Genomic DNA, 23344 nt, shown 5'->3' with positions numbered 1-23344 from the left:
CTTTGACTGCCTCCTTCCAGACCACATCACAAGTCATCCCTGGTGCCTCATAGACCCTGGGTTACTCCGTAAACCCTATCTTTTCTGAGAGTTTATTACATTTTTCTTTCAAAGGTGAGCGTATTCATTTGGTGCCACAACTCTGCTTTATGAACTGTATCAGAGATCTTTCTTTATGTATCAAAGACAACTTTGATAGCAGAAGCTGAATGTAGCTAGGTTGCCTCTCCCAAACCAAAGGGCCATGTCAACCCCACACACTGTAGACCCTTCTGGATCCACAGGGAAAGGAGCGTGATTGCTCTTTCTGTTAAACACACCTTACTTTTGAATAACAATGGCTTCCCTTGAATCCTTAATGTAGGAAACCACTATTAGTATTTAGACTTAATCCTAAACCAGTGCAGTCTCTAGCATTGGAGTCTTACGTCTTTTCTTTTGCTTCCACCTCCTCACATCTGAATTCTGCCACTGCTAAAGTTCTTCAGATTTCTTCCTCCCAGGATGGAAGTTGTTGCCATAGGGAACTCGTTCATTACCTCGAGAGAAAACTTGGATGTTTTCCCAAGGAGACCTTTAAAATGAGTGTGTTTTTTTTTTTTAAGTCAGCCTTGGTAAAGAAGGCAAAATTAAGTTTCGTAGTGTAGGAGTCATCGGTGGTCTTTAAAAATAATCAAACATAAACTGAGAGGAATAAAAATAAAAGAACTAAGACAATCTTGTTAAGAAAACATAAGGGGTAAACACCCAACTGGATATTTTCATCAACTGCCTAAGCATAAAGAAACAGTGGTCTTAGTTCCACCTTCAGTATAACCATTGTAATTCTGTTTAAAGCTTTCATAAAATCCTTTTGTCCACTTTTGGTCCTGTGGAAACAAATAGCCAGCCTCAGGGACTTTGTCACAGGCCTTCAGAGTGAGGGACCAATTGATGAGGAGGATATCAGAGTTAAGTAAACTCCCTTTAGCAAATAATTAGAGATGAGAAACCCTTTGACTGACTATTCCTTCAGGATACATTAAAACGTTTTTTCCAAGGCGGCGTGTCCTACATGAATACTTTCCACTGTGGTACCAGAAGGGGAGGAATCCTTCTCTCTTTCATGAGCCTTTCTTAGACCCTCTAACACCATGGGTATCGACAGTGTGTCAGGACCAGCATAAGCACAGCCCCGGTGGGATGCAGTGATGTACACCAGATGGTGGAAGGCATATAAGGACACTGCTGGGAACAGACACTCAGCTACCTGTCAGTGGTAGGAAAAACACAGGAACTGTACTGATGCATTCCCAAATGCTGGTCCTCCACTCGCCCCTCCCATTCTGAACATGTGGGCTGGGGCTCCCCTATCTGGGGAGAGCAGAAAGGCTCACACTCAAAGTGATACATGAGCCCCGCATGCATGTGGACTGCCAGAATGGCTGACCAGCCTTCACCCCCAGCGTGCAGGGCTTTCTGGGTGGACGCCTTGGCCCTCATCCCGAGAGATCTGACCCCAGAGCTGTACAACTCAGCCGTGGCTTCAAGCCCCAGAACTCCCCCAGGACCGTGGGAGCCACCGCAGACCACCCTTCAAACTCCACACCCAGCCAACACTTTTAAAGGAGTTTTGTTCCCAGCGGATTTGTTAATTAGAAGTGTCACTCACTGTATTCCCCAAAGACTGGAGTACAAGAGGGAGCCTTTCTGAAGTGAGCAGTTCTCTTGCTCTGAAACAACTCCGAGAAGAGAGCCACTCCAATTCCCAGCCTCTGCAGACCAGGTGACCCCACGTCAGCTTTGCCCCAGAGTTCAGTTTATGCGATGTCTAGGGAGCTCCCCGTCTGAATGCCAAGAGCAAGGGCATTGCTCACGAGAATTTAATCCACTGCTTATGATTTGATTTGAAAACTAAAGTCCCTTATTGTTCAAATCATTTAGCTCCCCTCACCCGTTCCCAAAAGCAGAATAAAACACACGCTCTTTCATACAGCTGTCTCATCCCTTCTCCCTCGCTAGAGTTCCTGAGTCATTTCCTTTCTCGAATTTCTCAGTGTAACCTTACTGTTTGCCAGGACCCGCAGTTTAGCTAGATTAATCCCCACTTCCCTACTACTCCCACCTCCTCCCTGATGTCACTCCCTGCTGAGTCCCCTTCAAGAAACTCTCTCTCTGCTGTTTAAAAGTCCAGTTTCTCTTTTGGGGGTAAGGGGAAATATATATATATTCAATATGTATATATTCAATCTGCCTATTGATGTGTATTCCATGAACACACATTCTATACAGTTTTCATGTTTGAAAACAGAACAAGGTGGGGTATAGCTTGGTAGTAGAACACGTGCTTGGCATGCACGAGGTCCTGGGTTCAATCCCCAGTGACTCCGTTAAGGGAAAAATCCAAATAATAAAATGTATATCTATCTTTTTTCAAAAAGAAGAAGAAAATGAAAAAAAAAATGAAAAAAGATACCAAACCATTTATGGTGATACACATAAGTAACGGGCTCTCTGGAGATCTTCCCCCCTTATCTAAATTCTTCTGTACTTCCCAGGTTTTTAACAGTTACGTTGTATTGTTTTCAGAACTAGGAAAAACAAAAATACTCATGAAGGTACAAAAAGACAAAATGGAAAATGAAGCATGGATATGCAAGTCATGGGTACTAAAAAGTTACTGCAGATAAACTACAGATTTGAATCCTATCTTCCAGTGGCCAAAGTAAGAAGGGAAATGGGATCAATTACCTGACCCCATGCTATTTTCAAAGAAAAAAGAATGTCAGCTTCTAAGGGAAAGAAAAACTCTTCTCGACACCAAAAAAAAATTTTTTTTCTTTTTCCTGGACTAAATAGAAAAAAAAAGTCTGGCGCTTGCTTCGGCAGCACATATACTAAAATTGGAACGATACAGAGGTTAGCATGGCCCCTGCGCAAGGATGACATGCAAAGAAACTGCAAGGGTTTCACATGAGGGCCCCGGGTGGGGTGCAGTGGAAACGGTGCCTGGAACAGAGACGATGAGGGTGGTCTTTTCCTTTTCCTTTGGGGGCCCGTTTGACCAATATTTCTTGGACCACCTTCTTTCACAGTGGCAGAAAGGACAGACCAACTCCTCACCTGCAATTACATCGGGGTCTTTGAGAGACCTCCCCAGGTCGGAAAAGAGGTTCAGCCCTGAGGACCTGCACCCTGCCCAGGGGCAAGAAAGGTCAGCACTTCTGTGAGAAGATATTTGGCTGGAATGGTAACTCACGGAAAACTGTGCTGTGTTAAATAATTTTTCCTTCCAGAATGAACGTGTTCTTCAATAAAGACACCAATTTAGAAAGCCATTTTATGTATTAGGGAAATTCTGTGTGTTAAAAATGTCACTGAAATCACTGGGGGAGGGAGGCAGCATTACCACCCCCCAGGCACCCTCCGCTCTCGGCCTGGCCCCTCCCATCAGCCTCCAGGGCATTGTTAATTTAGCTCAGATTTCCACCCCTCCAGCCTCCTGCATGACCTTTCACCTTGATGAGGGCAGTGGCCTCCAGGCTTCCCCTCCCCTCCTCCGGCCCCTCCGGTTCTCCTCCAGCCCTCCAACCCTTCCCCACCCTCTCTATCTGACAATTCCCTCTCTAATCCACCTCCAGACTCATCTTCGCAAGGACAGCTGAGGTCCAAGTCACCCCCGGGTCCCTAGTCCCCACGGCCCTTGACAGCTTACTGAGACACAGTGTAAGACACTGCGGGCTCTGGAAAGACCACAGTCTTGGAGTCACACATACCTGAGTAGTAATGTAGCTGTGATCCTGTGTGACCTCAGTGGACAAGGCATGTAACCCATCCCAGTCTCAGCACCCATATCCATGAGCCACGGGTAGAAAAGCTAACACACGCACTGGTTCCTTCTTGTAAGGGTGAAAAGGGTCTGTTCTGGGAAACGTGTGACGACCAAAGTCACCTGCCAATTTCAGGACTAGTCTGAGACAGGAGAGAAGGGGGCAGGGAACAACCATTAAAAGAATAACACAGCAACTGAGGAGAACTCACCCCAATGGCGAAAGATTCGACTTCCGGTAGACCTTGAGCCTCATTATAGGATCATTCTAATATATTAGCACGCTACATGACACACCTGCGGGGCGCTATGACAGGTCTAGGATGACCATAAAAGGCCAAACGTGGGGGGCCCAGTTCCTGCAAATCTATGTCCCTCAACCAAACAGTTGGAATAATCCTCCCACTTAATAGCATATGAAATTACCCAGTTCTTAAAAACTAGCCACCCCTTACCTGGGGCCGCCTCTCTCGCCTTCTGAGACTGCCTCTGTCTATGGACGTGTATCTCTCTGAATAAATCTACTTTCACCCTACTATGGCTCACTCTTGAATTCTTTCCTGCATGGGACAAGAAAGACAAGAACCTATACTCGCCAGCAACAAGTTCACTGGGCTTCCCAAGTTCACTTTCTCAGCAAGGGAATCCATGGAAGGCAGCCCCAGCCTCAAGCCCGAGGCTGGCAACATTTGGCTCAAGTTTATTCAACAAGTGTGGACCGTATACCTATTGTGCCTGATACACTAGGCAGGTATAAAGATGAAAAACATTTTGTAAACATAAAATCCTGACTAGCAACAGAAACATGAAAGGCAAAGATAAAATCTTATCTGTAAAAATAGAACCCACTGGCTTCTTACAGCCCAGGAAAAGGCCTGGTGTTTTTGGACGAACTTACCCTCCAGTTCATGACCTATTACACTAACTTTATGGAAGGAAGCCACACAACAAAGACTTTCTGAAATAGAGAAGGCCTATGTAACACATTTTGTATTACTGGAAGCATACAAAGATATAAAAATAGGAATGACCATGAGTGCTTAATTTTGAAAGAATTTAGAGTTCGTAGCAACATAAGCTGCTTGCTGATCTCTATGGGCAAAGATTTCATCTTCAAATGTAAGTGTTTGGTCCTTTTACTCCCCCTCCTCTCTGCCCTCCCTCCCTTAATATATTAGTTTCATGTTAGTGTCAGACGTTGCTCAGGGCTCCCTACCATCAACAGAGCTGTTAAGGCAGGACTTAGAAGCAGCCTCTTTTCCACCACAACCTAGCTAGGTGGTTAGAGAGAACCACAGCAAAGAGATGGGAATTCAAAGGCAGCCTGGGGTTATAAAACCAAGACTGGCTGGCTCAAAGCTCAATTCCAATTCAGTGCTGCTTCGATTCATCCCCCTGCCAATCCCAGTTTCTCTTTAACCACTCCCTTCTTTCTTTTTTGGGAGGGTGCTAATATTTCTCTTCCAATGAACAGAAGCTCTTTTGATGACCAAAATGACCCTATGGGGCAAAGTGTTCTACACATAGTAGGTCCCTAAAAAACAATACTCCTGCAACCCATAAAACTTACCATAAATATTCACAAGCTCAATTTAGGGCAAAAGTACATTATCTGGTTTTTAAAAATCAGACATTAAAAACTTTTTTGACTTACTAGACCAATTCACCACCCTCTTTATGTTATACAAAAGTTTACATACACTGAGGATTATTTGCTTAAAAACTTAACTGAAATAGCTTTGCAACTTGCTTATTGTGAACAGGTTCAATAAAACTCATCAGTGTTAAAAAATGAAAACTGAAACAGATTTGCATGAGGCTGATAATTTCCCAGACAGAGCTTGCCAAGTAAATTGGACCCACTGTCAGCAGGCAACAAACGCTATGCCAGTGTTTAATCCAGTACCAGATGGCAAGACTTGCCCAAGACTCACATTAAAGTTTTGAAAATTTCCCCAATTAGAATTAAAATACAAATATGCAAAAGCTGGTCTGCTTCTTTTGTTGTATTCCAGGAATAAAGGCTGCCTATGTTTCAGTCGCATTAAATACGCCGGTAGTGTGTTCTGATTTAAATTTCAAGACCTAGGAAATGACACACCAGATCTTACTCACATCTTGCATTTCTTTGAGTAGCGCCTCTTGCTTTGTTTTGTCTTTTTGACAATGAAACTTAGCTCTTCTGACTGACAGCAGAGGTGGGTCTTAACCACAAGAACATAGACAGCTGGCATACACGCTTACTAATTCTCCCAGGCCCAGAGGCATACTCTTTCTCCAGATAGTGCCTCTGCTGTCACCTAAACCCAGAGAGTAGTAGGAGCTGCTCACAGTGGGAGCTCCACAGCAGTGGGAGTGACCATCGCTGTGGGAGCTCAAAGCCCACGTCTAAACAGGCAACCCAACCTCATTAGTCGCCATCGGTAAATTGATCCCCTCTGCTTAACCCCATCAGTCAGGCTGGATGATACGGACTCAGCTTTTGAATACACTGAAAATGGGAAATAAAGTGCTGGCCCTTCACCTGGACGAATAGATACATAGCTCATGTCTTACTTTCTTTCTATAGCCATCAATCTCCCTCCCAAGTTGTCATCCTTCCTATTGTTAACCCAATTGGTGCTTCTCTGTCCCAAAGCAGTTTTCACAACACTATGATTGGTTACAACTCTTCTTCTGTTCTGCCCTAATCCTAAACAGTACCATCTCTTGCCAGCACAAGCAGAAGAATAAAAGACACAAAGAGGCGAAAGTCAGGGTGCAAATGTACCTAGCTGACACATCCATCAGCAAAACATTCTTATCATTCATGGATTGAGTCCCAAAGCTATAAAAACCGACTCCCTTATGCGATACAATAAAGGTGAGTGTTCACATAATAGAAGGCTGACGAAGTTCAGCCTTCTCTGAAACCGCAAGGAATTTATTTAAAAGGTTCCGGTCAGGTTTTCACTTCGGCAGCTCAACAAACATAGCTGCAGTCTATGACACGGGAATAATAACTCATATATAAGTAGGGGGTTTTTTTTAGGCTCCTCTAATAAAAGATGATACAGGACAGAGCATTATTTTGGTACCCGTTTCCGGTCTCTACCATTCACTTGCCAATTCAAAAAATGTCAGAGTTCTCTGGAATTCCGAATGAATGGCAGGGATTGTATTTTTAACTACCAGGCTCTAATCCTCGACTTCCATCACAGCCGTGCCAAGAAGCCTCCACTTGTTGAAATTAGCCGCGGTAGGAGCCGCAGCGGCGTGAAAGGTCTGCGGGCGCTTCCGCCGGGCCAGCTGCCGGGATCTGCCTCCGCGAATCCTTTCCACCCAGCATCTCCGGATTTTCTGCACGTTCATTCCTGAACCTGCTCGGTCCGGGAAGAGGCTGAGTCAGGCGGAGCTGCCGTCATACCCGAAGTGCGGAGCGAGCCCACTTGAGGCTGTAACAGCCTTAGTTCCTTCCTGCAGGGGTTTACTTACCAGTTTCGTCCCTGGGGTAGGAAAGAAGGGGGGGGGGGCACTCTGAACGCGCCACTTTGGGAACCTGGTGACTCACTAACACAGCCCTGAGGTGTGACTCACCAACCTTGCTTCAGAGGGTGAGCTATTGTGTGAGAGGCACCCCGTCATCCCCGCTGAGGTCCCCAAAGCCACCCGACACTGGCAAACCTGACGTCGTCTCTTTAAACTGGGCCAACTCTGGCTTAACCTCATTTTTCCTATTCCCCAAAAAAGCAAGAAGTAAAAGAAAAGGACTGCATTTTTGTTTGATTGTTTGCCTTTGGCCAAGCGCCCTTCTAAAGAATTCTGACTGTATTGCAATTGTATTATCTACGCTTAGCATTTTTTTTTCTCTTTTCATTTCGGGATCGATAATAGTATTAAAAGACTTATAAATTATATTAAGTTTCTTGTGTTGAAACCGAACAGCAATGTAAGAGTTGATTTTTACCATGTTTCATTATTTCCAGATATCAAGTATAAAATGTGGACTGAGTACATATTTTCCCACTTTCTCCTTTTTTACAAACAAAAATATGGGATGGAGCTGAGGAGAAGTGAAGGAAAAATGAGGCTCTTAATGAAAGGTAAATTCTAGAATTATCCGTAGGAAGTGAAAGGCATTCATCCATTCATTCATTTGAGAAGCTGTGTTTACAGTGGGGCTGTATCTTCCATGGGCATTCAGTTCCAAAATCAGTTTTGGCAAATGTAGAGTGTGATGAAAATTACAACTGAAAATCCTTTAAATGGCCCATAACGTACCATCTACTACACTTTGTGTATATTATAAGGTCTTTACTTAAGTCCAACACAGCCAAGTACTTCCAGAGTTAGAACATGGTACTATTTCTACAGCCAAGCTCCAGAGGAAGTGATGCTGTCCCCAAAACTTATGTTGGGATTTGCTAGGCATGTAGAGTTGAATTCATGGCACTTAAACAGGCATATGGTCCTGAAGACCTCGGTATCCTCTGCTCTGGGATGGACGTAACAACAGATGATCTAGCATCAGCCCCAGGAGCTGGCAAATGAATGTGGAGGTCGTGGCAATGAAATAAAGGGTGGTGTGGAGGTGAACAGAGCACAGATCCTATTTTTATTGTTATTATAAATGGTCCAAAGCCTGACATTCTGTCTCAATAGCTGCATGTTAGATATGGTCCCTGTATCAGCTGCATCTGACATCTGGGAAGCAGCTTTAATCTCGAAATCAGTTTTTAAAAGAATTTTTTTTAAGCCACCAAACTACTCTAAATGCTCAAATACTTTGAAAATTGTTTTTCCAGGCTCTCCGTGCCCAGCACATGTTTCAACGTGTTGTTTTTCCAGTTGTTCTTAAATGGGACATTGACACACTGTTTGTGCTAACGGGGCCAAATGAATTAAATGTCACTTGCCTAAAGGAAGATGGCAAAGCCCCCTTAAAACCGAAAATTTTTTTGGGTTAGTCTAGTTTCTCCTCTATTCATGTGGAGAGAGTCAAGTCCTTTTTGTTGGTTTTGTTTTCTCAATTCTGGGAAGAGGATGAGCCACCCTGGGCTCTGGCTGTCGGTCACTTCTTGCACATGTTTGAAAGACAAGACACATGGAACTAGAGAAAAGACTGGCACGAACCCCAACCCCAGTCTGGAGAAAGACTGGAGATGCTTTTCAGAGCCAGCATCTCATTTCACAAGAGGAGGATCGAAGACAATAAAAGGGGCGAGGTGGGGGGTGTCGAGTCAGGCTTCCAAGGCAGGGAGGGGAAAGGGACACTGTGGGCCTTGAAGATAATCACTGGGCAACACTGATTATGTTTCCTGTAAACCCAGCCCACAACGTCTCTTTATGTGTATTTCTTGGCATCTTTGGTTGTAAGCATCACCCAAATGAGGCAGTGGTGCAGTGGTTTTGAACTCTTACTCTGCTATTAACCAGTGAGGAGACCACTGAAACTTAACATCTCTGAGCCTCAGTTTCCTCCACTGTAAAATGGGTATAAGAACAGCCATTTTGAATATTTCATCAAATAACCAAAGTAAAACATTATAATATAATAAAATATTAATTCCCCTCCTTTCCCTTATGAAAATCTATCCCAATTGTTTAAAAAGATCTGAGGGATTCAAATGCAAAAAATTAGCTAACACCCTATGCTACAATGAACCCAAGAAATTGGGGGAAAATATTGTTGGACATCAATTCACTGCAGATCAATTTGATTTCACATAGTCAGAGTAGCTAAGTAATAACTAATCTAGAGATGAAAACATTCTCAAAAAGCAAAAGAACTAGCAAATCACCATCTTCAGGGTGGCTCCTTCACCTCCACTCCCTCTTTTTTTTTGCGCTTTCTAATAATAACAATTCTCAGATCCAATGTAAGGAAAGGCCAAAGCTGAGATTCCTTTAGTGCCCTTGTTAGACACCGTTCGTGGTGATGAGGATCCCATGTCAGCACAAGACTTTCAGCCTCATGCTTAAAGTAGAAAAGATTTCAGCTTGAAGTGAAAAGCATAAGGTTGAACACTAGAAAAAGAGTATCCAATGGCTTTCCATTCTTCCTAACAGAGACGCTCCAGAAGTTTTATAATTTGGTTTTTACTCATTTACAGGATGACTATAGTTCATCCCAAAAAGTGGGGGCACAGATCTGATACAGAAATGCAGGAAGACCTGAAGCTTCTGTGACTCAACAAAATGGAAAAACAAATTTTGCCTAAAAAGTACTATAGTTTTATACAAAGCATATTCATGCAAACTCCAAAGAGAGGTAGCTTTGTATCCACAGGTGGATGTTAATCAAAAATATACTACTGCTTTAATCTCTTATATTCAACAAAGAACAGAAATATGCCCCTGTTTCAATTTTTTTATGATTTACTTCCCCATCCAAACCACACTATTCTTCACTTAGGTAGCTGGTGGAAGCTAAAAGGGTGGCAGAATAGTAAGTAGTTTTAATTTTCTCTTTTAAAAACTTTCCCATTTTCTAAAATTTCAGCAATGGACATGTACTGTTTTTTAAAATTTATTCTTAATGTTTTGATTTTACAATCTTACAATATATATACATATATATATATATATATGTATATATATATACATACATACATATACATGTGAAGAAAAATTGTAAATATGTCAAAAATCCCCACATCAACCCTCTGCAGAATGTGTGGTTTAAACAAAAGAAAAAAACACAGCTTCAGGAAAACAGCTTTAAAAATGCCCTTAAAATGTTCACCAAAGAACCCACAGCCCTACTGAGGGTCACTCTTGCATATTACTAAATTTAACTGGGTAACATCTTTCTGGAAGGTAGTTTGTCAACACATAACAAAATCCTTGAAAAAGCTTTGAACCAGAAACTCCACTTCCACAAAGCTTATACCAAGGAAACAGATAATGGCAGAGATGACCAGCTGTTTCTGAATCTCTCCCTCTTCAGGGTACTAGATGTGGCCATGAGACTAAGTTCTAGGCAATAAACAGAAGTGCTATGTGAAATTCTGGGGCAGTTCTTTAAATGGAAGGGATACACAGACTTTTCTGCTTTCTACCCTTCTTTTTTCCAGCTTGGACTGTGGATGTGATTGCCAGAGCTACAGCAGCCCTCTTAAATCATGAGGAATGAAATCCACTGAGTAAGAACAACAAAGTAGAAAAAAGATAAGTACAGGTGGAACCACCACATCAGCCCTTGACTGCCTTACTTTAATGTTAGAGATAAATAAATCATCTCATTTCATATCCCTGTTAATCACAAACATAATTCCAAACCAATATAACAAGTATGCAATATGTATATGCAGGGATGTTCACTGCAGTTTTGTTTATATCTCAAATGTGTTAAATGGTTAAATAAATTATGATTAAGCTGGACAATGGAAGATGGAATGGATATTATAAATGGCATAAATTTTTTTAAATGGAAAGATGTTCATAATATATTGCTAAGTGAACATAATCCCACTTTGGTTAACATCCATACCTATGAATAAGGGGAAAGGAGGCTGTATTCATATCTTTAGATTTCTTGGTACTTTCTCCATTTTGTACAATAAGCATTATTTTTTCAATCAGAAAAAAAGAGAATGTGAAAAGATATCCTCCCTTCCTCCAAGTGAACTCACTTCCTGCTTAAAAAATAACGTTGCATTCCACATTTGAACCTGTAACTGCTAATTACAGATCCGAGAATAATTCCACAGCTGGAGTGTAGGGCTGAACATCTTGTCAGTCCCTTAACTGTGAGTTGGGAAAGGCGCCATTGTAATACTCCCCTGAGTGCTTAGCCTAAAGGTGCTGTGAACCAGGGAGGGGCATGAGGGGGTAGAAGGGAAGCAGCAGAAGGAAGGGATAAGGAGGATCAAGGGAAATTCTATAATTAAGCAATATTTCATGGCTGCCTCTGGCAGCTGTTTGAGCAAAGGGGAGACTCTGAACGAGGCGTCAACAGACGAACAGCTCTGTCCTCGGGCAGATCAAGCAGGGTCTGTCATCCCGAGCCCTGTCTCCACTTCACAGGACAATCTGGGGCATCTTATATCCAGCACCTGTCAGCTTTGGAGACTCCCAGCTGCGGTGCTGTTATTGCTGTCATCTGCCTAATCCAGAAGGGAGAGGCATTTATTGCATCCAGAAAGATTAGGATGAAACTAACTTCGATTCTTCTTATGAAAGAGAATGCATGCCTTCTATAACTGTGTTTGTTTTCTTCTTGTCCCTCCTGACTTTTTTCTTTTTGTATTAAAGGGAGAAACATACCCTTGCAGCTGTATTTTTCATTTTTTAACCCCTACATTAATTATATAGACACTCCAAATAATGGTTTAAATTTAATCTGATGACCAACCACAAAGGTCCTCCTCCTCCCACTTAGAGACACATCCTGCCTTCAGACCCGTTTCACAGTTCCCACTGACTTGGACAGGAACTCTGTCCGAGGAATGAAGCAGGATATAGACGGTAATAATTGTTAGAGGAAATGGGATTTTCTTTACAGGATGCATTTAGATTTTTCCTTTCCATAAGATTTTTCTAAAAAGGGTGTTGAAATTGAAACTGAAGGAGACTTTAAATAAGCTTTCAACTTCTCAGCAGTTCCAACATTGAATTTAGTGTAGAAAGTCTGACCCTGAGCAGATACTCAAAAACTACTCACCCATGAAATCAATGACTGAAAAATAGGAAGGAAGGAGTTAATATATTTAATGGGTTTTCTTTAACAAATCATTTTGCTTCTCAGCATCTGTATCAAATGAATCTTCTGCAGATCTCATATATCCTTATTTATCAAGTACTCAAAAACTCATCCAGGAAGATTTGTTCTTTACAAGTCCCTGGAAGGACATAAAAGTTAAAGAATGCTGCAACATCCTCTAAAACAAATGAAAGCAGTATCAGTTCATTCCAGATTGATTCAAAAAACTAAGCAACCAAATCTCCAAGTGCCACCCACCATGGGCCCTGAAAGTGCACCATCTCTGGCATATAGTAGACACTCAATAAATAAATGTTTGTCAAATGAATGAATGAACGAATGAATGGATGAATCGGTATTATATTCATTAACAATGACAATCATGATAACAGTGATTCATTATTAGTCATACATCAAAATATTCACAATAATGATGGTAATAATAATGTCTGATAGTAACAGTTGACACTTACATAACATCTTATAGCTTCAAAAATGATCTTAATTTGATCCTCACCTAACAGACTTATTAACCTCCATTTTTAAATCCAGAAACTCAGTTGGGAAAAGTTAAATGACTTAATAAATTTCTTGAGGTTCTATGTGACACAGCAGAGAGCCCAATCTTGTTTACAGAGCCAAGTCTGGGGCTTTTCTCCAAGACATGATACTGCCTTGTGAACTCAAAAAGGCCGATGCAAATAACCTGGAGCATTAGGAAGGAAGGATAAGAGGGTATGGACAGTTGCCTGATAGCCTGACTGTTCTGGTCCTGGAGTAACATCCCCTACCGGCTGTCCTTCAGAAGAAAGGGCCCTTTAAGATAGGTTCTTGGCGGGGTTGGGGGTTGCCTCAGTGGTACAGTGCATGCTTAGCATGCACAAGGTCCTGGGTTCAATCACCAGTACCTCCATTAAAAAAAAAAATTCTCCCATCTTGCTTCAGTAACACACCACCACCCTCCTCATCCCTCCTGAAGCCCCTGAGTCCCGTAGTATGTAAACTTGCCTGTAAAGCTGACCTTTTAACTGGCCTGGTTTTAATCAGGCCCATCCTGTCAAGAAAAGGGACTCCCGTGACAGTAACACAAATTAGCCACATGTGATCCTGTAGTCAACGCCAGAGAGGAAGAAGAGGAAGAGATACAAATACGACTTTAACAAACATAAACCAAATACAAAGCCAAGCTCTCCGTTATGACCTCAGAGGAAGAGTTGAAAGGACTCTGAAGATGGATTTGGAGACCCCAAGGTAGCCTGCATTGAGCAGGACAGGAGAGCCAGGCGACGTGGGTGGTGACGTCAAAGGCTCAGCCTCCGGGAAAGCTGGCTCTTTCAGAAACCTGACCCTGACGACAGCCGTTTCAGCCTGATGTGTCTTTAGTTTTTGTTAATGTTGATGGCTAGGAAAAATATTCAAGTAAGGTTGGAGTTCCATAAATGTGTTCATCCTATAATGTGAGGTTACTAGCTTTCATCGTTGACTGTAACTATTCTCAACATGTGGATTCATCTTTCCTATTTTATTTTTTCCAAAGGGGAAAAAAAAAGTATTGGTGATCATTCTAATTTTCCTAAATTACCCCCTTTTAGCTTTTTATAACATTTTACCTTTTTAACCTTCACACAAAGTACATTTCTGTGATGTGCTCTGAAATGAAAATAGTTGTACTAGAAGAAACCTAGGTTAGGATTTGCATTCATTTAAAACCACTTGTTGAGAAAAGGTTCACATGTGCATATTCAGACACATAATAAGTACGATGTTAGTACAAAGTGCAGGAATATGTACACGTTAGTTATCATGCGTTGCCTAAAGTGAGAAGAGGGTAGAAGCCTATTACTACATTGAAATGAAATCAAGAGGAAAATGACAGAAACTTGACTTTATATGAATATCTAAATAAATGATCTGTATTTTCTTAGTTTGCTCCAAAATGTTCCTTGAACATTAAATTTTTGTCAACATGGTCCTACAAAAGGACACTAAGATAAGCCAGGAAATTAAGTTTTGGTCTGGAAAATTCCCATAATACTGATAACTATTTTTACAAAAAGATGAAAGTGAAAGTGTGCCCTTAGCTGGGGGTACAGGGTGGAGGTGGTAACCAATCCTAAGTCACTGTGAGCTAATGAGGTGGATACTTCTGAGTCTGCCAACAGCATCACGGCATGGATGGACCTCATGTGACATTTCAACCTAAAAGCTGCTTCTCAGGTGACAAAGGCTTTTGGGCTCAGTCACACTGGCTGTGAGGAGATGCAGCTCCGGGCAGGGTAAGCTCAAATATGTTCTATGGGATGTTAGTCCAAAAAGATAATCGCCCAAGCCTACACCTAAAAAAAGTTTTGTTATCAAATAAGTTTGGGAAACACAGAATGTTAATTTCCCCTCCTAAAATGTATACAATATATTAGCCATTATTATAAAAGGCTCTGTGTTTAAATTAGCTTAACCCAACGTTTCTCCAATTTATTTTAGGGGTTATCTTTTTTCACTTTATTAATATGCTGTAGGGTACATTTTAGAAATTAGAATATACCATTTGTGGTATTTATTCCAAGCACAGCTTCAGATTCAATTCAGCAGCATTGTCTGAACACACAATAGGCTTCAGACATTATAGAAATATTTTTATACCCAACGAGCCACAACTAAAAAATTACAGGCAGTTCCCATCCAGACCCAGTGGGCAAATGTGGGTGTGATGCTATGAAGCTGTGATTCCAAAGCATCCCAGTGACATAGTTTATCCAAAGCAGAGTTAATAGAGATAGGGATGGAGAGAGGCATATATAGGCATGTGTGTGTGTGTATCAAATGCAAATTTATTTCAAGTTTCCATATGTTTATGTATATATATACATTTCTATATACAAAAACTTGAAATTAAACTTAATGTTTTTAAAAACTGATCTAAGCTGTTTACACCTAGAAGCCTTTTGACCTTCCTCCTTACGGTAAAATCAGGAGCCTGAGGGCAGTCTGTCTATTCTTAGCGGGCTTTCCAAACGTAGCTTCCCTTGGCTCAGGGGCACAGCTGCTGCAAAGCACTGTGGGTGGCTCCTCTCCATCCTCTTGAAACAACTGGTGGGAACCCAGCACTAGGCCATCAACCCAGCTGTTCAATCTCGCTTCTAACTTTAGCAAGTCCATTCGCGGTTCATGTCACTAGGGCATGCAACATTGAAAACCACACCAGAGAAGGTAGAGCCCTATCCCGCCCCTTAAAAAACTCCAGGCACACAGAGCAAAGTCACACTTAGGTACCTACAGCAATACCACCCAGATGCGGAATGCGGGACCCACGTGAGCTGACTTCCGTGGGGCTTACCAGTGATCTAAGGCTTCACTAGACACAACGTATCAGCAGGCCTCCATCTCTCCGCCCAGTTCATTAGGTTCTCCATTAGCAGCTGCAAAGCCCAACAGCCTGGAAGTCCATGAAAACCAACTCTGGGTCAAGAGACTTGTACAGACACTGTGCTATCTGTCGGCTTTCTTACTAGAATGCAGGAGGCATGCTTTCCCCCACTGTTAATGTACCATAAAATGGTCATGAAGCCCTTGTAATGTAATTACTTGCATTTAATTGATTATACATGCCCCCCAGCCTCATTTGCTTCCTTTTTTTAAACTGCACGTTCATTGTAATTACTTGTCCCAAAGCCAAGAGATTTCAGAATTATTTGACTGTTTATTATCCTTTGAGAGTTACTAATTAAAATAATTTCCTTCAGTTGAAAAGAGTTGCTCTTTTCCCGAATTCGCTTCCATGCTGCTCACCACTGAGGAGAACTCTAGGAATGCCTTGCTAAGCTCCCCTATAATTGACTGCCTCCATTGTTAACATATGCGTGGACTTAAAAAACATTTAATGACTTATACAAATGGAGACAAAATGCCCTTTGAGTTCTATTGATAACTTAACCTTTAGCGTTTTTGGATTAAATCCCATTTCTCCAGAAGCAGGGGAAGCTACTGAATGAAAGCATTATGCAAAACGTTGTGGTGGGAATTATTTTGTGTCAAAATATATACAGTATATTATTTAACATGTCTTTGATTGAAGGTGGGTTTTCATAATCCCTAACCAAAATATACATATCTTTTAGGGCTTCTCTAATTTGTGCTCCCTCCTTTAGGGAAATTGAAGTAATTTTGAGCAGGCAAATGACCCAGGACACTAGACATCAGGAGAGGGGCACCTTTGGCATACAAGGGTCTAGAAGGGGACAGGAGGGGTACTTCTTGGAGCTGGAAATGTCCTGTTTCTTGAAGCTGCTTGTGTAGATGTGTACAATCTGTGAAAATGCGTCAAGCAGCATACTTAAGGTTTGTGTTCTTTACTACAAAAATTATATTTCATTTTTAAAAATAACGAAAAGTTATTTCAATTTTTTAAAGTAATTTCTATAAAAGAAAAAGGGATGTAGTTACCATCTAGCAGAAATATAAGCATTAACCTCACGTGTTTACAAGAAACAGAATTAAGACTAGTTTATTTTTCTACTTTGTTTTTTTTAAAAATGGTGCACAATATTTGCTTTGAACAAACCAATGTTAAAAAAAAATCTGGGAGAATTGGGAAAGTCTGGGTATGCACTAGGTATTAGATGATATTAAGAAAGCATTGTTTGTGTCTTGATGTCATGCAGTAAGAAATTCACAAAATGACTTATGTTGTATCTTTGTCAAAAATTTTAACCTCATTTAATCATAAGAAGCCCGTGTGGAACATTGGTCTCAAATGTTTTTTTTTTTTTTAAAGTTAACGTGAAAAGAAACAAAATGGTAAGAGGGAGAGGCACTTTTCTGAATCAAAAGAGAGAAAAAACTAAATGTAATACTTGAACCCTGATTGGATCCTGGAGTGGGAAAACACACACACACACACACACACACACACACACACACACACACACACACACACGCTAAAGACATTTTGTAACCAGGAGAATTTGAATAAGGGCGGAATATTAGGTTGTATTATTTAATTCAGGTTACTTTTCTTGGGTGTAATCATGGTATTTATTATTGTGTAAAAGGATGTCCTCATTCTTAGGAGATGCATGCAAGCGTGGAAATCTCATGTTGCCTGTAACTTGCTTTCAAATGATTTAATGAAAAAAAGAAAAGAATATACACACAGAAATGTGGTGAAATGTTAAGAATTGCTGAAACCAGATGAAGGAGGAATACACTCTTTTTCAACACCTCTTTGATTTGGAAATGCTCAAAATGAAAAAAAATCATTGTTAAATGTATTAGGCCTGAAAATGGCAATTCTGTTAAGTAGGAAAATATCCTTAATTTTTAGAGATAATTATTCAAGTATTCATACTTAAAATATCATATCTATTATTTGCTTAAAAATACTTCTGTTAAAAATATGAAACAAATACAGCAAATGTTAACCGTTCTTCACTCTAGGGGCACAGGGTTTTTATACATATATATATATATATATATGAACGGTGGGTCATTATACTATTCTCTCTACTTGCATGTTTGAAGTTTTGTATACTGTCAAAAAATAGCAAGTTTTTGTGACATATCTTCTCTCTTACCAATAAAACCTCCCCAAGTGTTTTAGTCTCAAGTTGTCAAAATAAATTTCAGTAGAATTCCTCCCCAATTAATTTTCAAAGTTCTCCATAAATTGGTAGAGTTTGGAGAGATACCTTTATTTCAGTGGACCCAGAATTCTGACTATTTGTAAATAAACTCAAACAGCACACTTCCTTCTCAACTCCAGTTTTAACGATAATTAGGGGAAGGGATAGTTAAGTGTCCAAAAAGAAATACTAAAGTCTGTTCTGAAGCTTAAATGTTCTTTGGCCATTTTCCAAAGACAAGCCTTCGTATTCCTGTCCGGCTCTCTCAGACGCTGCCACTGATAACACAATGGCCTTCAGGAACTCATTTTTTTTTTTCTGGACCATTCTCCTTTGGGGAATTAGCTCTGACGCTTCTAATGCCCTTCCTGGACCCCAAGCAAGCCGTCCCAGGAAAATCACTCCGGAACCCACTGCTATGCCAGAACACCAATTAACCTAGAAAAGGAGAGCCCACTTCTCTGTGACCCTCTGACCACAGGAAGCAAAAAGCTGCAGATTTAATACCCAAGACAATAGCTCTGCTGCTGTGGGCCTTCGACGGGACCTGCCTTTAATAGGGATGTTCTCTGCTATTATGACAACAGAGGCCAAAAAGCCCTCAGAGCAGCGTCCAATCCCACAGCCTCAGACCCCAGAGAACATATCGTTCAACAGACAACGGTGTGGGTGGTGGAGTCAGGGAACACCTGGTTTGAAGGCCACATCTGCCGCTGACTAGCTGTGTGACCTTGGGCAAGTTATTCAGCCTCTCTGTATTTCTCAGTTTCTTTATTTGAAAAGTGGAGATATGGAATAGTGGCTAACAGGTTTGGGGGTGGGGGATGGCAAATGAGTGAAGGCAGTCAAAAAGAATAACTTCCAGTTATAAGATAGATAAGTTTGGTTGACTGTTTACAGCAAAACTACAGTTAATGATACTGTATTGTATATTTAAAAGTTGCTGAGAGATCTTAAAAGGTCTCATTACAAGAAAAAAATCTGTAACTATGTGAGGTGATGGATGTTATCTAAACCTAATGAGGTACTCATTTTGCAATATACACATGTATCAAATCATCATGTAATTCATCTTAAACTTGTACAATGTTATACGCCAATTATATCTCCATGAAACCAAAAAAAGGCTTAATTATAAAATTTTTTTTTATTGTTAAAGCCTCAGAGCTCATAGTGTCAATGAAAAAGAATATGAAAACAAATATATGTACATATATGCATGACTGGGACATTATGCTGTACACCAGAAATTGATGCATTGTAACTGACTATACTTCAATTTAATTGATTGATTAATTAATTAATTAATTAATTATATTTTCTAAAAAGAGGTCTGGAGTTAGGCTGTGTTCCAATCCTAGCTCCCACACTTGTTTGTATAAACTTGGGCAAGTTAATCACTCTGTACCTTAGTTTCCCACCAATCTCTATGAAATACAAAGACCTTAAAACAAAGCCTGGAAGGTAGAAAGCCATCAATCAGCATTACCTATCATTATTATTATTAGGACAAAAGGACCCACTCCATAAAGTTATCTTGAAATTAAAGTTACTGAGGCATGTAAAGCTCTTAGCATAGTGCCCAGCACATCGTAACTGTTTATAAATGTTTGTTATTATTATTGGGCTTCACAATTACCGTTAGGTAAGCAATGCTGATATATTAGCGTCTTGCTGATGAGGGAACGGAGGATCAAAAAGACTCAATGACCCTTCCCTCTGTCACGTGCTGACGACAATGACTACTACTTCATGTCTCAAGGATCCACTAAGAAGGAGAGAGAAAAACTAAAATAGCATTAGAAGATGTACTCATGAACATCGGCATAAGCATTCTGAAGCTAAGTTTAAAATAGAGAATAGTAAGCGATGGGAACAATTGTAGACTGCTCTGAGAAGGATGCTTGGAATTAAAGCAACCTTGGACATAAGAGCACTTTACTTTGTGCCCTTGAAAGTTCTGCTGAAATCCTTTTTCATTTGGTTTATTTTAGACACATTTTAAACACACAGAGAGCTCCCTTTGAAAAATAATTTCATTGCAAATCTTTTTGGAAAGTGAGTGATTATCTTTCCTGAAGAAATAAGCTCCCTCACCCTTTATTAAGTTATTGTAGGTACAGCTTTTTCTGTGTTTGTTTAATCAAAAACAATCAGCATCTGTATTTAAGACGGTGCATGCCTTCAGGCGGGTGTTGGTCCATCTCAGGCAGAGAGTGAGGGTCCCTGAACATGTGGCTGCACCGAACACAGGTGTTAGTGCTTGATCTATAATGGACCAAATTCTCCCAATAGATGCCTTGCATCATTTGTTTCTCAGCAGCATATTAGAACTAACAGTGCAAAACTCACAGCAAAACACCAAAGTCAAGAATACACCTGAGAGTACCTTCTTGAAGCTGTTAGTACTAGCTACCACCCAGCTGTTGGTTTCCGATAGAATCTCAAGAATTTTCCTGGCATCATTATCTCATTTAATACAACAATCCTGCAAAAAGAAATTATTATCCCCATTCTATAAATGAGGAAACTGAGGTTCCAAAAGTTTAAGAGACTTGCCTGAAGCCCCAGAGCTCATAGTGTAGGAATTTGGACCCAGGTCTGCCTGGCACCAAAGCCAAGCACTCCTGAAATTTTCTGTAATCTTAGTGTCCCTTGGAAGAAAAAAGAAGATACTCAGAATCTTAAGAATCTAAATCCAAAATGAAAAGAAAATAAATATTTTAAAGAACTAAGCCCAGTGGAGTCCAAGAATTCCCCCGTGGGCTCTGTGCAGAGTAAGACATCACTTTCTGAACAAATGCAGGCCGTGGGTTCCCCACCCCTAGCACATCGCCTCCTGCTGGGTTGGAAGTGGCCACCATGGAGACCGCAAGCTCTGGTCTCCTATTGGTCATCCTGGGCCGGGACGCTACTTGGAGATTAACATTTATAGGTCCAATCACAGCTGGGGACGTTGGTGAGATATTAAAAGAGAAACAGAGACAGAGAGACAGAGTGAAGGTGGGGGCAGAGAAGAAAAATAGAATGGTCAGAGCCGGCACTCCCCTCGCACTGAGGAATGTGAGTCCACCGCTGAGCACCGAGGGGGAGAGGAGCAGTTGACAGCCATTACGGCATCCGCAGTCGGGCTTCGGTTCAAGAAGAGTAACACTTGCTTTTAGCTACTGCCTCTGTGCTACAGAGCTGCATTTAGATAAATTTATGTTTTCCACATTTTTATTCTCTTTTACCTTCCAACTGGCAGGCTTTCTTCCTAAACCTCTTCAAGGAAATAAAACTCAACTGAAAGGGGAAAACTGCTAGGAGCAGAATCATTCAGGAATTCTTCTTTTAGCAAAATAAATATAGGTAGTGTTTTTAATCACGGTGACCTGCAGTGGTAGGTCCAGCCTCTCGGTGAGGGGTGAGGCCTCACGACACTTTTGCCTCTATTGTCCCTGTAGTTTTGTACATTCAAGAAGTCAGCTTACTGGGGGAGGGGATAGCTCAGTGGTACAGTACATGCCTAGCACGCATGAGGTCCTGGGTTGAAACCCCAGTACCTCCATTAAAATAAATAAATAAACATAATTACCTCTCCCTCCACACACACACACAAATTTTTTAAGTTGGCTTACTTGCTTAGACTTTTTTTTAATTAAACAAAAATGAATAAAAGTTCGATAATTTTCTTGATATTTTAGTGACATTTATAAGCATCAAAGCTGGAGGGCCTAGCATTTTTAATTTAAAATTATATTTCATATTTGAGCCCTAAGGGGAAAAACACATTTAAACAGATGTTTCTATAGGACTAACAGCTACACTTCCAAACGCAGATCACAGTGTTATTTTCAAAAAAGAGCTTTGCAAAGATGTTCCAAATGTAGATCACCATGCCCCACTCACGTCAAGCTTTGTGTAACTGAGTAAACAGACTGGTAATTGAAATATAGGAATTCTTTAATACTCATCCAGAATCCACCCCAGATCTCTCTAGCAGTGGTCTTGTCACTGATTATAACACCATAAATCATACATCTACCACAGTGAGTAAGTAACTGTTCCCAACAGGACTCCTGTGTTTCTTGAGCTACTTGTGTTACATAAAACACAACCTCCCACAAGTAGCCTACCGAGAAGACCAGATCTTAAAGGCGGGCTCACTGCACTGGAAAAATGGTCTTATTACTAATTGTATCCAGCAACATGGATACAGTCATCACTTAACAGAAGGGCTGTGCTTCTGAACAGTTGCTGTCAAACAGATCTTTTTAAATCAAAGCCCCCTTTTTCCTTCCCTTGCGTATGATCACAGAGCTTACTCCTAGGAGACAAAAAGGTACGTGTCGTTTCATGCACACTTTGGATGTTAAAAAATGGGGAAAAACCTTTGACCACGTAATCTAACTTCCTAGCCAATCTGTCTTCTGCTTCACTCTGCCACATTTCTAGGCGACAGCAAAAAGCACTAGAAACACACACATCTCTCAGACCATCTCACCTCACCCTTACAGAGGAAGGAGAATCAGATTTGGGCACGAGTTCATTCTTTCCTGGGTGCTAGCCCAGTGGCTCTCCATTACCAGAGGGCTTTGTTCCCCATTTTGAGGACTGGCACCACTGCTGAGCTGACCAGAGGCAGCAACCGAGTTTCACCCTGTGCTTATTTTTATAGGGTGAGAAAATGATTGCCCTATTATTGAGGATAACTCATTACATATGGACTTTAAAAAGTTACTATTTGCTCACAAGAACAATTTTAATGATATTTGCACTATGAAATTATCTTTAATTGACCAACCAGTTTTTAATCATATGCCACTGATGTTCCGGTCCTGCCATGTTTGGATTCCGTCAGTCTACAAAGTGAGGGTTCCAAAATTGCAGTGACCAAAGTCTACCATGGGAAACTTGTTCAGAAATCAACATCACTGTGCATAGTACTGACTTGTAGAGGAACAGCTGGATAGTGGAAGGAAGATTTGATTCATCAAAGTGAATAAGCTAGGGGAAACAATGGGTCTAATTAGTAAATGGATTATTCTTGGACCCTTTGCTAATTTTGAAAGGATAAACTTATTGGTTCCCATGGCAGAAAATGCAGAACAAATAACCAGGTTAATCACTGAAGTTCAAAAAATAGTTGGCCAGTGATGGTCGTTGTCAAGGGCTCTGTGTCCAGGAAATCCCGCCAGACAGGCAGTGTTTGCAAATGGCTAGGAAATATGGTCCACTGCCATCAAAAACAGA

The 23344-nt window shown here is 40.9% G+C and overlaps 1 protein-coding gene and 1 pseudogene across 2 annotated transcripts in view; one reads left to right on the top strand and one right to left on the bottom strand.

Annotated features, from left to right (window-relative positions):
* Positions 1-23344, bottom strand: part of WWTR1 (WW domain containing transcription regulator 1) — a 124911-nt gene that overhangs the window by 52857 nt on the left and 48710 nt on the right. The window lies entirely within an intron of this gene.
* Positions 2853-2949, top strand: LOC116666863 (annotated as a pseudogene).

The sequence above is a fragment of the Camelus ferus genome, chromosome 1 (assembly GCF_009834535.1).
Source record: "Camelus ferus isolate YT-003-E chromosome 1, BCGSAC_Cfer_1.0, whole genome shotgun sequence".
Lineage (NCBI taxonomy): Eukaryota > Metazoa > Chordata > Mammalia > Artiodactyla > Camelidae > Camelus > Camelus ferus.
The sequence above is the reverse complement of the archived record's forward strand: the minus strand, read 5'-3'. Positions and strand labels throughout refer to the sequence as shown.